This window comes from Pleurodeles waltl, chromosome 6 (assembly GCF_031143425.1).
Source record: "Pleurodeles waltl isolate 20211129_DDA chromosome 6, aPleWal1.hap1.20221129, whole genome shotgun sequence".
Classification (NCBI taxonomy): domain Eukaryota; kingdom Metazoa; phylum Chordata; class Amphibia; order Caudata; family Salamandridae; genus Pleurodeles; species Pleurodeles waltl.
In genome coordinates this window covers 1,028,826,174-1,028,840,975 of record NC_090445.1, presented here as the reverse complement: position 1 = coordinate 1,028,840,975, position 14,802 = coordinate 1,028,826,174, and the positions used below count along the sequence as shown (strand labels likewise).

The following is a 14,802-nucleotide window of genomic DNA, read 5'->3' as shown; positions in this document are numbered from 1 at the left end:
ACAGCTTCACCCATTTCGGGATAACATGCTTGAATGTGTTATTTTATCTTCCTACTCCAAGAATCATGTGGTTCAGGAACCTGAATACATAAGTAAAAGACAATTTATTTGATGTGTGTGCAAAATGAACACATTTTACCATCGTTGCAAATGTTATCCCATCACATTAAGAGTGGTGTGACTCGAGAGAAGCTGACATTCAATTCCAGCATCCTGCAGATCTTCACAGTCCTGGGGGAAGTAGGAAACAAAATCAGCTTGTGTCAGCACCTACTCATTCTCGGCTTCTATGCACCAGAGAGAAGCAGAATACATGTGCCCTATATTACTTGCTCTCCACACATTCCTCTTAAACTCTATGCAGAACAGATGGAATTGAATCAGAAACCCATGCTACAGCACCATCTTTCACCTGACTTCACTGCTTCTCCTTATTTTTGGTAGGTGCACTGTGTCATGCTCATGCAAAAAGAACAGATTATGGGTGGAATGCAAACAATCTTAAACATTCACTCCTAGTCACATATTTGGAGCTAAATCAATCATTTTTTTGCTTGTTTTTGTATTTGCCTCACTAAGTGTGCCAGATATGCCCAGACATGGAACCCGGACTCATTGTGCCACTAGATTCAAGTTAGTTTGGATGATGAGGGGTGATACCCTGATACTGGTCCTAGGATGCTTTTTTCTAGTCCAGAGAGGACCTGGCCTGGTAGTTCAGGCTGGACTGTTCCCATGGAGAGCTGTGTCAAGACTGATTTGCATGTGCCTGGGTCAAAACTGGGGTGGTATGGTGGTCAGAAAAAAATGATGGATTGGGATGCAGTCACAAGCGACTGCCAGTGGCTGAGAATAATTCAAGCATTCTATCCATCACCTTGTTGTTTTTTCATTTGCCATCCTAAGTGCACTGGGTATGCCTAGATGTGGGTCCCTGGCTCACTGTGCTCCTGGATTCGAGCTAGCCTGGCTGATGAGGGGTGATCCCATGAAACTGATACCAGGATGCTGGTTTCTGGTCCAAGGGGGACCTGCCTGGCAGTTCGTGCTCAACTTTTCTCTTGGGGAGCATGGTCAAGACTGATTTGCATGTGGCTGAGTCTAAACTGGGTTGGCATGGTGGGTACAAAAATGATTTATTGGAATGCCACTTGAGCAACTGCCAGTGGCTGAGATTAATTCAAGCATTGTATCCATCACCTTGTTGTTTCTGCATTTGCAGTCCTAATTGCGCCAGGTATCCACAGATGTGGGTCCAGGGCTCAGAGTGCCACTGGACTCAAGCTACCCTGGCTGATAAGGGTTGATACCATGAAACCAGTCCCAGGATGCTTGTTTCCGATACAGGGAGAACTTAGCCTGGCAGTTCGGGCTGGACCATTCCCAGGGGGAGCATGATCAAGACTGATATGCATATGGCTTGGTCCAAACTGGGGTGGCATATTGGGCACAAAAAGTGATGGATTGGGATGTTACCCCAGTGACTGCCACCTTGTTGTTTTTTGCATGTGCCATGCTCATGGAACAGATGGGTATGACTACAGTTACATTTTTCACCTTGGGATTCCCATTGATATAGGCATTGTCTATTGCTGGCTAGGATTTAACTAGGGTAGCTTGAGCATAAAATAAATTCAGAATACACTGGCTTCCTCCAGACAATAGTCAGTGAATTTTTAACACCAGGTGAATGAAACATGGTGTTAATTGATCTGTAAGTGTCCTCTGGCACAGTTTTAAACACTATTTGGGTACTTCACGTGGAAGAAAGTAAGTGGGAGGCCTTCAAATTGCCTATTTCTGACTTCTACTATTCTAATTCTTAAAAGACAGAGATGATGGTCTACTTTCTCACATTGAGCTTTTCATTTCAGTCTTCCATGTGGGGTGGCTCATTATTCAACATCTTGCCCAAAAGTATTGAACACTTTGAGGCATACTTACAATGAATTGGTGCAGGGCAGTACAGCAAGTCTTTTTTACGTGCTGCTGTATGCAAATTTGTAAGGGCAGGAATGCACCATATTTATGAGATACAGTGCACTACTGTCCTTTCAACCTATGCTGATGCATAATTTGGTGCCTAGCACAAACACAGGCACCCTTGCACCTGTGCAGGAAGGGACACCTTCCTTCACAACAACAATCCATGGATGCTTTTTACTCTTTGCACACATAGGAAGAGGAAAATGAGGAGAAATATTAATATTTCTCCTCATTACGCTATGCCTCCCATTGAGAGGCATACAATTTTGAAACGTTCCCAGGTTTTACAGATACTTGTAGGTCTGGGAATGCATCAAAACACATGGATGTTCCATGGGAAAACCCACCTCAACGCCCATCAAATGCCACCTTGACAAAGTGTAAGACACCACATTGACTTGCACCGTGATTCCGTAAACCATATACATGAGGACATGAAAAGCCATGCAAAGTGGCCTGCCGTGGCATCATAAATATGAGTCTGCACTTTGCACCTCTGGAGTGTCATAACGTGATGCACCGACGGCGCAAGGTGCTTGTAAATAAGCCCCTTGTCTTGTTGTTCTTTTTATGAAGAAGAGACACAACTTTTAAAGCTGCTAACACAGGACATATTTAAAAACTGCAAGGTAACAAATGTCACCTGAATACAAAAAAATTCACTTTATGTTAAAACAGGATAAAGCCAGAATTTTTCTTCCGGGAGGCTGTGCATGAGAAATCTTGTTTTTGAGAAGCCAGGGAAATACACATTTCCGAACACTAGTTGTTTCAACCGGAGTGTTTTGCTTCTGATGTCAGGGGACCCGGTATAGTGAACACTCAAACTGGGGACCAAGTGCCACTTCTAACACCGATTTGTCAGGTTAATGAGACAGAGTAGTCCACACCTGACTTCATGAGGAGATTGTGCTAGAAATGCATAATTCAGCAATGTATTAATCAGCACTCCATTAAGAATGAAAGAATGAATAAATAAAATAAATATATTTCTAATGTGTGCTGTTACCCCTCAAAAACACGGTGCCTGGACCATAAGCAAGGTCCTGCCAGTGCTTTTCCTTTAAAAATGAAAAGTATTTTAATACACACACTAAATACTATGCATACATTGACTAATATTTGCAACATAGCAGGTGGACATCCTGCTGGAGCACCCTCTAAAGAGGCCTCACAAACTACATAGGATGAAAACACATACCCTAAAAAAAATTAGAATGGAAGCTAACCTTCTGAATTCTAATTAGTCCCCGTTATTGTGAGGCACACTGACCCATTCATGCTCAGACACCTACAATCACAATACCCCTTTGTTAAGGATATTAAAAATATTAAAATCAGGGTTACAATTTTAAAAACTTAATACCATCTGTTAAAGCATAAGTCTATTGGGCTTACCAGAATGATTTTCACATTGGTAATTTACTACCAGATAGCTAGACTGTGAGAAATTGGGTTGTTGCTTGACTGGTGTGGAAGCCCAGGTCAAGCAACAGCCACAAACCCTTGCTGTGTGAAACACAAAAAGTCTCCAAGTTAACCTGTGTTTTACCCTGGCTAGCTTGGACCAAAAAGGAGTCAACATTGAATTAGAGGTGATATTTAAAATATTGATGTAGCGCACAAACAGTAATAAAGTGAAAACACAACACAAGAAAAATCCAATTTAGAAAAACTGAGTAAATTTTAATAAATTATTTGACAACAAAAATCCAATCAGTAGAACTGGAGGTATGAATTTTTAAAGTTTTTACTGACAACTAGTGCCTAAAAGATCAAACCACTAACCATGGACTCCAATCGGGGGAAAGCGGGTCAAAGGAAAAAAATTATGGGCAACTGCAGTGTAGCATAACTTGTATACAAGAAGTGGGTTGGGCCCGGTCAGCGCTTACCTTAAAACTTAGAAGAAATTCTCTGAAAAAGTGTCTGAGCAGGTAAAGTACAGCGGGGCAAAGCAGCAGGAAATGTCCAAAGAGGGAACTTAGTCATCAAATGGCCTTGGGTCGAGGCTGTGGTGACGATATCTACTTTCAGAGTTTGTTACTGAAATCAAGGTCGAAAATCTCCAGGGGGACAAGGCAGAGGACCATAGCTGAAGACGGATACTCTTCAGTGAAGGAGTGCTGGAAAGGATGTGCTATCATGGAGAAAAACACATCTGGAGAAGCTGCAAAGTCAATCCAACCAGTGGATAGGCTCCCCCTGGTTCTCAGAGACATTTTTGGCCAAACTTTGTCTACGTTCCTAATTTTTACAATTGGAAATCTAGGCACCTTTAGCACCACAACCAAGGGACAAGAACTGAGGGGGCACACCTCTTGAGGTTCAGGACTCACTCATTCTGAATCCAGGTGTGGGTTCAAGATGGTGGAAGCCTTTTATGTCAATGTGTCTCTGAACATGAGGCCAGCAAACTAGGCCTTGGAGTCACTTTTAGCAGTCCTGGGTGCAGCTGAAGATTTAGTGCTCAGCAGCAGGGATGGCCTCTGATGTTTCAAGGCAGGTTCCAGGCAGCAAAGCAGCTGTTTGGCAGATGGCAAAGCAGGTCAAAACAGGAGGCAGCCCTCTGAGAGTCCTACCACAGGTCCAGAAGTGAACTGAGGAGTGTGTCTGAAGGTCTATTTCTATATTCTGGTGCTCTTATTCTGGAAGATGGGAGAAGCTTCTTCAAAGGGTCTTCGAAGTGCATGGAATTTCCTGACTCCCCTGCTCTGGCTCCAACCTGGCTGCAGTGACAATGCGAGGATGTTAGGCCATTTGTGTGAGGAAAGAGCACAACCCTTTCACATTTGCATGTGGGGAGGTGCTTTAGCTCCACATTTTTATCCTAGAAGTGTAAAGACCCATTCATTGAGGCACACTTAACCAATCTATTGTGTGACAGCATCGGAGGAAGTCACAAAGTCTAACTGTCAACTACAGCCAGTCATGAGACCCAAGACAAATTGCAGGTGCAAAAGAGTTAAGGGTAGGCTTGGGCAGGACTTATGGAGTTTCACTCCATAGAGTAACCTAAAAACTCTGTGAGATTCTCTAGAGTTCCATGACTGGCAGAATTTTGGTACGCTGTGCTGCTGGTGCTAATTTGTAGAGCCAAGAACTTGTCCAACACCATAAAATCAATGTGAATTGTACCACGTGGCATGCCAGAGGGCGCTGCTTCTTCCTGCCACTTGAGTAGGTTTTGTACTTGAGTGGCCGTTTTCTCAATCCTAGCGTCACATTTCTACTGATCTGTTGTGACTGTCCGCATTCAGAAATCGCACCGGGAGGCATTCTAGCACCCAAAAATCTAGCTAGAGAATGCAGATTCTCTCTTGAGCTCGGCAACTTCGTGTTGCAAGCCGTGCACGAGAAAAAACTTGCTCCAAGCGGATTGGGCAAAACTCTGTGAACTCCACCGGTGTAGCGGAATTATTTGTCCTCTCCTAATTAAGGGCAGGAAAATACCAACTTTCTAAAAGTGGCATTTTAAAAATTATAATGAAAAATTCTACTTTACTATTAAAGATGATTTATCATTGCAGTTTCCAAGATACCAAACGTGACATAGCCACCTGCTCTCAAATGGGAATTACAGTTTATTTAATTTATTAAGGATTCCCCAGTCTTATCCTGTGGAAGGTGTAGGCTCAACAGTAGTGAAAAACAAATATAGGAGTTCTTCACTACCAGCACATGTAAAGCTTAAACATACATCTTCAACCTTTAAAGTACACATTGCTCTGTCCCATGGACCACTTAGGGCCTACCTTAGGGGTTTCATATGTAATAAAAGGAGAGTTTAAGGCTTGGCAAGGACGTTTAAATGTCAAGTCTACATGGCAGTTTTAAACTGCATTCAGGCTGCAATCGCAGGCCTGGGATATGTTTTAGTGTGCTACTAAAGTGGGTGCCACAATAAGTGCTACATACTCACTCGTAGCATTTAATGTAGAGGCTCTGGGTATATGGTATACACTCTTCAAGGGTGTTAGCAGTAAAATAAATATGCCAGTTTGGTATAAGCCAATTATACAATTTTTAAAAGAGAGAGCATAAAAACTTTAGCACTGGTTAGCAGTGGTGAAGTGTGCAGAGCCCTACGGCCAACAGAAACAAATTCAGCAAAAATTAAGGGTAAAAGAGAAAAGGTCTGTGGGTGACTCTTCAAAAAGTGTCAGGTCCACACAAATCTATTAGTTTTACCAAACTTTGACAACATTGAACATTTCCTATTTTACACCAGACTGCCAAACAACCACCAAGAATAAACAACACATATGGTTCAAAATCTCCAGGACAACAAATAAACTTTGCTTCATGAGTGTCTTGATGATGATCCCACATTTTTCTAGGATTATTGATTCCTCTTTAGGTGGCTTAGGTTGTCACCTTTCTCCCATGTGAGAACTACTTGTGGAGACCTATCCATGTTCAAGGCGGCCTGCAGGATACCAGCAAACATTTGAGAGTGCCCTAGTCGTTTAGATGTATTTGTTTGAAGTGCTAATGCTTTATGGGGAGGCTCTTTTTCACCTGAGATGCTCTTCTATTTTTTAAGCCCCTGCATGTTTACTATTCATGTATATGGGGACCAGAAACCTTCCGGTGCACCTGTACCTCTGTTGTGAGTCTTATCACTCCATAATATAACTGTGAGGGGACACCTCAAGCCACAAGTTCAGATTATCCAATGCCTATCTGCTGGGTGTTTTTCTCTTGTTGGCTGAGTGTGGAAGTGGGGCAAGTGTGGGAGGGAAAGAGAGGACATGGGAAGTGCTGGTTCTGTGGGCAGGCAGCCTCTTGCTGGACGCATGCTCTCTTGACTCTTCTCCACCTGCATCGAGCCTCGCAGTTTCCTCTTAATGCAATGGAGATAACCCCACAGCACTGGTTCTGAGGTTCAAATTATTTCTGGCTAGAGCAGAAAGATCATGGCAGAGGTTGACTCAAAGCCTTGACTTCTTCAGTTCACTAGGAAATAATGGTCTGGTGCACAGTTGTGATTAAGACAAGATGGTTTCTTTGGATGTTCCCTGCTGCATACCTGCAATATAGGGCTCAGATCCACCAATTTGATTAGGTTTTGAAGAGCTGTGATCTTAGTGACAGGCTCCATGTACCGTGCACAATCTTTTTGAGCTCCCAGACCCCAAGTTGTTTGAGAGAGCATTTCTTTTGCCTTTCTACTCCATCTGGCAAAACTGCTTTTTCTTCCTTAGAAGCAGCTTAGCTGGCTCTAGGGCCGTCCTGTCCAACCCTGGTAGTCACCTGATCTGGGGGTCTTCCAATAGCCACATCCCAAGGTCATCCATGGCAGTTTACCCTCCTTATCTGTGCTTGCCAGACACCAAAGCCTTCTGCCACTGGTTGAGTAGCTACCCAAACCAGTGATGCCACATATTCCCTCTATCACTAACTAGAACTTCCTTGGGTCTGCTCACTTGCTATCAATCTATTGCTTAGTATTTTGAGAAGAATCCAAAATGGAAGTTGTTTCCAAACTTTTTGCATGCCTCTACTCTGAGCCAAGCTTCTACTCTTCCCTGATTTTTTCCTCTCAAACTTCAAATTCGCCTCCTGTGTTGAATGGATCCAGAGGTCTGTGTGTACTCTCTTTGTCCAGTGTGAATTTGTAGGCAAGTGCTGCTAGCTGGTATGGGGATTCCCATCCCAGGCCTTCCTTTATCAGCAAAAGCCTATTGTCTCTAGAAATAGCTTCCATTTTTACCAGAAGTGACCAGAGGTCTGAAGGACCCACTGACCCCAGATTATTGCAGTGTTTCACACTTCAAACAGTAGCCAGGGGACCCATTATTCTTCATTGTGACACACTGGCTATGTCACTACCTTGAATGAGCCCATTTTCTTCAGGGGGGTTGATCTGCCAAGTAAGAAGGCATAAACAATTGAGGGCTAGTGCAGTAATTTCATTGTCTGTCTCTGAGAAATATGAAAACGTATTAAACATATACATTGATTTATGTGTCAACTCTAACTTTTTATGTGAATTCCCTGGTCACTTATTTGGGTGCAATTGAGAAACTCTGACCTATCTAGATAGTGCTTGGTTACATCTATAGTCCTTAACGGATGCTTGGGCCTTTCTGAAAGAATCTGGTCATAAAATAAAGTGGTATCATTCAGTGAATTAAACTGGGTCTGAGCGAAATCTCAATTACAATCGTATAGTGTGCGGATTTTCCTGAAAACCTGGTATTATGCCACATTGCATCTTTATTCACCATTCACTGTGACAAAATGACTGCCAATGCACCAATCTTGGTATAAATTTACTGCAACTGCATAAGAACAACAGAATTTCGCCCCTAAAGACAGATTTTCTTTTCAGCTAATTACATTTAGCTTTGCAGAATTTTGCTACAATTTCACTTAATTACTTGAGCTCAAATTACAAACATTTCGCACACCCCTAAATTAAACTCATTTAACTTTTACTGTAAAATTCTTACATGTTCTGCTTCCTAGTACAGCAAACTAAATGTCATTGTTTATCTTTCAAAACAATCAACTGACTGAAATGTGAAGATTTTGTTTTTGAAATTGTTTATGTTTATTGATATTTGTATTCTGCTTAGTGTTGCTAAAACTGATTTACAGTGCGTGTTACAAAGCAGATGCCACAAGCTTGACATGACGATCATCCCTGCTTAGTTTGCTTGTCAATCATCAGAGCTAGATGGTTTTTGAATAAATATTGTTTAAAAGAGAATTGCCTATGGTTGTTTGATTGCAGGCCCGTTTATATGCCTAGGTTGCACATGTGGCCCGTTATTGTGCATCCTGCGGAGGAGGCAATCAATCAATGACACATTGACTAGGGAGTTAGCCACATGAATGCTGACAAATGAAAAAATTGAGAAATGCCCAATAGGTTACTCACCTAAAGCCCCATCTATGTGCTGAAAAGGGGGCGTTGAATGTAAGCAGTCACCAGTCTCGAAGAATTCCAATGTCTGGCCCAGCTTTTTGGTACCATCAGAGTTTCTTAAGCCAGATTCATGTGGCACACCAAAATTGCATAGCAGAGCCATCGTTTAGGCGTTCCTATGAACAAGGTACCAGTGGACCTTCAACTGCCAGAATCATGTAGCAAACGTTATAGGGGCTGAGACAACCAGATGGAAGTTCCAAATACCAACCAATGAGATTGTGTGGGCACACTAGAAGTGCTGAAGCATCTTTGCCCCATTTAATAAAGGATGCTATTCAACTTTATTTAGGTCACCCGGATAGAAATGTCATTGACTGCACTTTTGATTCTTTCACACTGATCGAACATCCAGGGTAAAACCCTCTCATGAACGTACCACACAACCAGATGCATCTGCTCCATTCCTCCTAGAATCTATACAACCTCAGTTGAATCACCTCTCGCACTGTCTCCCTTGACTGGACCATGCCACATACCATATGTATTTTGCACCCCTATGCCTCTGAATGATTGAATGTTGCCCTGGAATTCCCTGCTATGTGCTCAATAACATAATCGTGTTGTATTACACATAGGTTTGTTGTATTGGTTTACCCCTAAGTACTGTCTCATGTATGGTTGTGTTGGATAAATTGCATCAAGAGAGTGTTTGCTGCCACACAAAACAGAAAAGGGTAAAGGCATTGCGTGAAAGTGAACCATTTATTGCAAAGTTCTTTAAGACCTACGTCTGGAAATTAAGATTGAGATGTGCCACTTTCACAAATTATATTAATTTCAAAGACCTTTATGGGGAGAATCGTAAATTGTACATAAGTTTTAAAACTGTACACCGTCTCCCATGTACGGTTCTGTTTCTAGTTCGTTCATCAGTATGGCTCAGAAGATCTGTAAGATGGCAGCAGCTGACAACAACGACTCTCTGTACCCCATCGCCGTGCTCATCGACGAGTTGTGTAATGAGGATGTGCACCTTCAGCTGAACAGCATCAAGAAACTATCCACATTTGCATTGGCTTTGGGAGTGGAATGAACATGCAGTGAACTTCTATCATTACTTACAGACACAATTTACGATAAAGATGAAGTGCTTCTCGCTCTCGCTGAACAACTGGGAGCTTACTGCCTAATCTTGAGATCCTAGCAACAGTTGAAGAGACTGTGGTTTGAGACAAATGTGTGGATTTCTTGCAGGCCATCTCTCATGAGCACTCTCCATCTGACCTGAACGCTCACTTTACCCCCTTAGTAAAACTAGCCTGTGGGGACTTGTTCTCTTCCAGACATCAGCCTGTGGACTTTTCAGTGTGTGTTACCCTGGCATCTCCAGTACCATAAAAGCAGAGCTGAGACAGCATTTCTGTAACCTGTGCTCCGAAGATACTCCCATGGTGTGCCGAGCAGCAGCTTCTACGCTGGGGGAAAACACAAAAGAATTGTTGTTGGAACATTTCATGAGTGAGATCATCCCAACCTTCTCAAATCTTGCACTCGAAGAGCAGTACTCTGTGCGCTTGCTAGCAGTCGAAGCTTACATCAATATTGCACAGCTACTTCTTCAGGAGGACCTGGAATCTTTTAGTGATGCCTACATTATGGCACCAATGAAGGACAAGTTTTGGCTTGTGCGATACATGGTGACCGACAAGTTGGCAGAACTTCAAAAAGCTGTAGGTCCAGAGATCACAGAGACAGATCTTGTGCCAACCTTCCAGAACCTGATTAAGGATTGTGAGCTGGAATCTTTTAGTGATGCCTACATTATGGCACCAATGAAGGACAAGTTTTGGCTTGTGCGATGCATGGTGACCGACAAGTTGGCAGAACTTCAAAAAGCTGTAGGTCCAGAGATCACAGAGACAGATCTTGTGCCAACCTTCCAGAACCTGATTAAGGATTGTGAGCTGAAGTCCATGCTGCTGCATCCCTCAAGGTTAAGGAATGCTGTGAGAATTTAACACCTGACTGCCTTGAAAATGTCATCATGACACAGACTTTACCATGTGTGAAGAAACTTGTTTCCGACATTGTTAGAAATTGGGTCTTTGGTTGACAGTCAGGTTACCCCCACTCTAGTCAGGATAAAAGAGAATCACCCTTAGTTAACCCCTGCTTACCTCCTTGGTAGCTTGGCAGAACAGTAGGCTTAACTTCAGAGTGCTAGGTGTAAAGTATTTGTGACAACACAAACAGTACATTAATGAAAACACTACAAAATGACACAACACAGGTTTAGAAAAATAGAGAATATTTATGTTAACAAAACAAGACCAAAACAACAAAAATTCACAATACACAAGTCAAGTTATCAATTAAAAGCAAAAAGAGTCTTTATGTAGTTTAAAACACACACTAACACTGTTAGTGTGAAAATGTACCTTTGGTGCGTCAAAAATAACTCTGCACGGGCGAGTGAGAATCAAAAAGGGCTTGCGATGCGGTGATTCCACTCATGAGCGGGATTTTGCATCATTTCTCCCTTCGTCTGGTCGAGTGCATTGTTTCTTCTCTCCGCAGGAGAGCGATGCGTTGATCCGGTCAGCACTCTCGGGCCCGGGCAGGCCTTGCGTGGTTTTTACACGTCCAGCAGTACTTGCATCAGAAACCCATTCGCACGATGATCCGAAAACCACGCAGCTCGAGTTGCGATCTCCCAGCTTCCGTTAGCGATGCTGCGCCTCGTTTCTCCAGCTATGTGCGTCGATTCTTCAGTCGCGTTTCTGGCGAGTGTCGATTTTCAGCCGCGGAGCCGGCAGTGCGTTGTTTCTTCAGCCGCAGATCGGAGTCACGTCGATCTTTTCCCCGCACAATGCTCGGTGCGATGATTTCCTCCTCTTATGCTGCCAGCTTCTCATTTCAGGGTCCAAGGAACTGGATGGGCACCACAGGGCAGAGTAGGAGTCTCTCCAGAGACTCCTGCTGCTGGCAGAGAGACGTCTTTGCTGTCCCTGAGACAAACAAAAAGAGGCAAGCTCTATATCAAGCCCTTGGAGATTTCTTCACAAGATGGAAGGCACACAAAGTCAAGTCTTTGCCCTCTTACTCTGGCAGAAGCAGCAACTGTAGGATAGCTCCACAAAGCACAGTCACAGGCAGGGCAGCTCTTCTTCCTCAGCTCTTCGGCTCTTCTCCAGGCAGAGGTTCCTCTTGTTTCCAGAAGTGTTCTAAAGTCTGTGGTTTTGGGTGCCCTTCTTATACCCAATTTCTCCTTTGAAGCAGGCCTACTTTAATGTAAAGTCTCTTTTTAATGTGAAATCCTGCCTTGCCCAGGCCAGGCCCCAGACACTCACCAGGGGGTTGGAGACTGCATTATGTGAGGGCAGGCACAGCCCTTTGAGGTGTGAGTGACCACTCCTACCCTCCCTCCTATCACAGATGGCTCATCAGGAAATGCAGACTACACCCAGCTCCCTTTGTGTCACTGTCTAGTGTGAGGTGCAACCAGCCCAACTGTCAAACTGACCCAGAAAGGGAATCCACAAACAGGCAGAGTCACAGAAATGGTATAAGCAAGAAAATGCTCACTTTCTAAAAGTGGAATATTCAAACACAGTCTTAAAATCAACTTTACTAAAATATGTATTTTTAAATTGTGAGCTCAGAGACCCCAAAATCCACATGTCCATCCGCTCCCAAAGGGAATCTACACTTTAATCAGATTTAAAGGTAGCACCCATGTTAACCTATGAGAGGGAGAGTCCTTTCAAAAGTGAAAAACGAATTTGGCAATTGTTCACTGTCAGGACATATAAAACACAATACTATATCCTACCTTAACCATACATTGCACCTGCCCTTGTGGCTACCTAGGGCCTACCTGAGGGGTGCCTTACATGAAAGAAAATGGAAGGTTTAGGTCTGGCAAGTCGGTACTCTTGCCAAGTCTAATTTACAGATAAAACTGCACACACAGACACTGCAGTGGCAGGTCTGAGACATGATTACAGAGCTACTTATGTGAGTGGCACAACCAGTGCTGCAGGCCCACTAGTAGCATTTGATTTACAGGCCCTGGCACTTCCAGGGCACTTTACTAAGGACTTACTAGTAAATCAAATATGTCAATCATGGATAAGTCAATTACATACACATTTTGTAAACAAGTACTTGCACTTTAGCACTGGTTAGCAGTGGTAAAGTGCCCAGAGTAACAAAAACAGTAAAATCAGAGTCCAGAACACATCAACAACATGGGGAACAGAGGCAAAAGGTTAAAGGAGACCACGCCAAGGATGAAAAGTCTAACAGACATCAAGCTGAACTTGAAGTCTGCTCTTGCTCCGGTCATGATGGGGTTTTCTCCAATTCGAGGCAAATATAACACCATTGAACATCTGCTTCCATTGTTTCTGGCACAGCTCAAAGATGAGTGTCCTAAGGTGCCACTCAACATTATCTCCAATCTAGACTGTGTGAGCCAGGTGATCAGGATCCAGCAGCTCTTGCAGTCCCTGATGCCTGGTATTGTGGAGCTGGCGGAGGATGCTAAGTGGAGGGTCAGATTGGCCATTATTGAGTATATGTCCCTGCTAGCAGGCCAACTGGGAGTTGAGTTATTTAATGAGAAGTTAAACTCCTTGTATATGGTCTGGAGGGTGGATCATGTGTATGTGATTTGCAATGCAGCTACCAGCAACCTAAAGAAACTGGTATAGACGCTTGGCAAGGACTGAGTACAAGCCACCATCTCTCCCAAATTCCTGACCATGTTAAACTATCCCAAATATCTAACCAAATGACCATGCTCTTCTGTATCAATGTTTTGTCTGAAGTGCATGGGTAAGACATCACTACTAAAAATATGCTTCCAACGGTTACACTGATTGCTGGGGATGTTGTTGCAAATGTTTGCTTCAATGTCGCCAAGTCCCCGCAGAAAATTGGACCAACTCTAGACAACAGTACTTTGCACAATGAAATAAATCCTGTGCTGGAGAGGTTAACACAAAACCAAGATGTGGATATGAAAAATGTTGCACAAGAGGCACTAGCAGCACTGGCCGTAACCTGAAGATGTGGCTCAGAATCCCTTACTGGCTCACATTTAACTTTAAAGACCAGTGACACCATGCACCTGCATCATAAAAACACTGATTTATGCTCTGCATGGTTTTATTTTGATTTTTGAGGCGAGCGCAATTTTTCCGGCAGTCGATATCCGTCCATCTGATTTGTAACCCTGTCTCTTCCGTTCACGTTGCTACGTACCCTATATGCCTTTTCATTCCTAGAAGGAAGATGAAGAAAAGCAAACCTTCAGAACCATAATGAAAACATTTCTATTGTTCTATTGTTAATCATATACTTTGGGATCATTCTGTATTGTAACTGATTATTTCAGAGATGATCGTTAAAAAAACTGTGCCGTCTAGTAACAGGCAGATAGTCAACGGCATGGTCCCTAGTACTTACTCCACGGATTATTCAAGTCGATTTTGTCTACAAAAAGTGAAGAAGTTCAAGGTTCTTCACTGGTAGTCCTTTGTTAGGCATATAACCATAAAGGAAAAAACAGTGTGCTTACTATGATCAGGAATCCCCTGCATATGAAGTTTAAGTAAAGATGTCAGTGTATTGGCAGACTCACGTGCAAAATGCACGTTATTTATGTGTGTCTGATTTGATCATATATAAAAAAGTATTCCAATCACAATTTTCTAAGAAATGTTCGACCGCGTCTGTTTTCACTAAAGGACTGCAGGGGAGAAATTGATTGACTATAGTTGCTTAAGAACCGAAGGTCCAATAACTAATGCAACCATTTTGTAGAATTTAAGGACCAGTGAATTCACCTGCATCCTGTATATTAATGTAAGTCGACCTGCAAAAGTGTTACCAGGATTGAGTGAGTGACCTTTGTACACTTTTTTGCTTAT

General features: G+C 43.0%; 1 pseudogene; it reads left to right on the top strand.

The window, feature by feature from the left end:
- Positions 1–9,821: 9,821 nt before the first annotated feature.
- Positions 9,822–13,937, top strand: LOC138301726 (serine/threonine-protein phosphatase 2A 65 kDa regulatory subunit A alpha isoform pseudogene; annotated as a pseudogene).
- The last annotated feature ends 865 nt before the right edge of the window (positions 13,938–14,802 follow it).